Here is a 3,279-nt window from a genome sequence, read left to right as displayed (position 1 = left end):
GGAAGTTTCATTGCTGAAAAACAGAAAGCTACCGCCGAGCATGTTGGGAACTACAGTCCCTGGCCGGTACAGATGAAAACCGGAAGTCCCTGGGCATAAAGACAGGAATCGACTGCACAGGATGCTAGGAAATGCAGTCCTGGACATGAACATCCAAACCCAGAAGTCTCTGGGCAGGGAAGCAGTAAGTGGCCACATAGGATGCTGGGAAATGCAGTCCCAGCCACAGCAGTTACAAAAGTTCCTGATGAACTTGGCTCAGGTCAGCCTTGGCTGCGATCTGGGAGCAGAAGTCATGCCCCACCCTTGATGATTGACCTGAGTCTCTACTGCCAGTTTTCCCTTGCCAGGAAGTCCTGCCCTCGGCTTGCAGCCTGCCCGTTTACCGTTATGAAGATAGCTGACATGGCCCCGCCCAGTCAGCCTGTAGATCACACCCTCAGCCGACCTCATGGCCCAGAGGCAGGAGGTGGGGTCTGTAGTGATTGACAGCTGGAGGGGCAGGGCCTGCGGTGACTGACATCACAAGGGCCTGGAGGGGTGAGTTCTGTGATGTCACAGGGCCACATTCAGCATCCTCAGGGTTTTTACTCTCATAACCTGCTCACCATGGCCACTGCCCTCTGGGTCCTAGCATTGCTGCTTGGTAACCTAAGAGTTTGGTAGGAGACTCCTGCCATGCCCAGCTGGGGGTGGAGATGGTGAGGATAGGGAAGGAGGGCAGTTCCTGCTCACAGTCACAATTTCCTGTGATGTCACTGCCAGGACCAAGTCCTGTCTGCACCATAGGTAATACCCAGACCCCGGCCCTGCCCTCGGGGACCCTAGGAGAGAAAGTGGGGAAGGGCCTGGTGTGGTTGAGGGCAGGGCCTGGAGAGGGTCACTGATTGTGACCTTGGACACTGTGACCTCGGGGTAGGGGACAGGTGAGCTAGGGTAGTGCTGAACGGGTGGGGCCTGATGCTGAGCAGTAAAAACCTGCCACTCATTTAAATATGCAAATGAGGCTACTAAACTGTTACGTAAAGGATGCACTAGTAATTTTGATTATGCAAATAAGCACAGTGCCTGGAAATCTGGAAGTCTGATTGGGGCTTCACATTTGAGTATGTAAATGAGCAAACCCCAGTTTCGGAAATACACTTTAATATGCAAATTTGTGCTGCTTTGCATGCTTTTGCTATGCAAATGAATGCAAGTATTCCCATCTGTTTGGGACTTTGACCTGCAAATACATGCAGGTTAGGTCATTTGGAGGTGTGGCCATGCAAATTAACCCCAGCAGTTTCTGCACTTGATGTCTTCTGAGTCTCCAGGCAGCTCTTGAATATGCAAATCAGAGTGCGGGCAGGGGGTGGGGCCTCCCCTGACCCTGCTCCTGATGTCAAATGTCCATCACAGGCATCTGATGGTGAAGCTGCTCATGCAGGACCCAGTGGGGGCAAGGGCAGGGCCCATGGAGATGGTGAGGGCGGGGCATCAGGAGGGGCGGGGCCACAGGGGGGGGTTTAGGTGTACTCCCCTCGGTGGGCCTGTCCCCTAACCCTGCCTCCACACACCTCACCCCATGTCCTGTGTCCTAGCACTGGGAAGTGATGCAATTGAGGGAAGCTTGCTCTGTCAATCAAACACAATGCACCAAGGGCATCATGGGAAATGGGTCACTGCTTCACAAACTCACCAGAAGTCCCACCCCTTCAGTCACTCTCTCACCAGAATTCCCGCCCGGACAGTCACTCACATACTCACTCTCCATCTACAATCCTCATTATTGGGGTGTGGCCGGACGCTGGCTGACAGGGACGTGTGGTCCCACATCCGGGAAGATGGCAGCCAGCTCACGCATGCAGCGGTTGAGTGGAAACCCCACGGCATTGAAGAAATCCCCTTCCACGCGCTCTGCTAGGGCACCGCCTCGCGCCTGAAGCCCGTAGGCGCCAGCCTTGTCCCTGGGTGCAAGGCAGGGACGAGGTCACACCAGGTGCCATGCTCAGCCACACCCACGCCCGCCAGGGACAGCTCTTCCTTTTCAGGCCTCACTTCCAGGTTTCCTGGCCCCACCCACCCCACCCCGCACCCACTCACAGAGGCTCCCCGCTCTCCACGTATTCACAGAGCAGTGGCTCCGATAGCCGCGAGAATGTCACACGGGTCTCTTCGTGGAACAGTGACAATTCCACTTCTGCTTCTGGGTCCCCTTCCGCCTCTGGGGCCTCTGGGCATGTGGAACTTGGCTCCTGAAGCTGCCTCCGCCACAGTGGCCTCAAGATGGCCACACTGGTGATGACACTGTGCTGCTGGCCACTCAGCCTGGGCGGGGCCAGGGAAGGCGGGACAGGGCGTGGTTGGCAAGGGGCAGGGCTGGGGTGGGCAGAGGCTGGAGCTCCATGCAGAGGCCCCGCCCACTCTGCCCTGGGTGGGTCTGCCCCGCCCCTTCAGGCCCCGCCCACCTGCGCAGCATCCTGTAGGCATCATCCTTGTCCTTTGGCTTCTCCAGGATGACGCCATCCACGGCCTGCAGTGGGCGGGAGCCAGATGCCAAGGGGCCGGGTCAGTGAGGGGCAGGGCGGGCAGGGCCGGAAGCGGGGCCTCACTCACCACAATGGTGTCAGCTCCAATAATGACATCAGGAGGGTGCAGGTCCTGCAGAGCAGAGGGCGGGGCAGGCTTGTGGGCGGGGCCTCGAAAGGAAGGGGTGGGGCCTACCACCTGACCAGAAGGGATGGGGCCGTCCTCACCCTGCGCAGCAGCGACTCCACCTCCAGAGCCTTCAGCTTTGCTGTCTCCCAGGCATATTTGGGCGGAGCCGGAAACCCAGCCTTCTCCAGGGACTGCTAGAAGTGGGAGGGTACGACCTCGAACTGCAGTCCCTGGGGGGGGGTGCTGTCAGTCACAGCAGGCCCCACCCCTGGAAGTCACAGCTGACAATCCCAGAGCAGGCCCTGCCCCTGGAAGTCACCATGGAGGACAGGATGTCCCGCCTCCTGGGACCGCCAGCACCACCCACTTCCCCTGCAGCAGCCTGGTGAGTGGAACCAGCTCCATGTTGAAAGGATCGCACATTTCCGGTCTGGGGGGTTCACTTCCGTTCTGGGAGGGACCAGAAATTGTCCACTTCCGGCTTGAGACAACCAATTCCGGTTCCTCTGAGATGATGGGACTTATTTCCTGCCCCTGGGTGTACAAAAAAGACGGCGGGGTTCAAGATGACCATGGGCTACAGTGTAGGTAAAAGGAAACAGGAAATCCTGCCTACTGCCTGTCTATGTCAGAGCCTTA

At 57.9% G+C, this 3,279-nt stretch overlaps 1 long non-coding RNA gene across 1 annotated transcript; it reads right to left on the bottom strand.

The window, feature by feature from the left end:
• Positions 1-2,098: 2,098 nt before the first annotated feature.
• LOC127214642 (uncharacterized) lies at positions 2,099-2,681 on the bottom strand. Its single transcript, XR_007833883.1, has 3 exons — positions 2,599-2,681; positions 2,451-2,515; positions 2,099-2,310 (listed from the first exon to the last, which is right to left on the bottom strand). It is a non-coding gene; the product is annotated as an uncharacterized LOC127214642 (long non-coding RNA).
• Positions 2,682-3,279: the final 598 nt, after the last annotated feature.

Source organism: Phodopus roborovskii, unplaced genomic scaffold (genome assembly GCF_943737965.1).
Source record: "Phodopus roborovskii unplaced genomic scaffold, PHOROB, whole genome shotgun sequence".
Lineage (NCBI taxonomy): Eukaryota > Metazoa > Chordata > Mammalia > Rodentia > Cricetidae > Phodopus > Phodopus roborovskii.
Note: the sequence above shows the minus strand (reverse complement) of the source record. Positions and strands in the feature narration are given on the sequence as shown.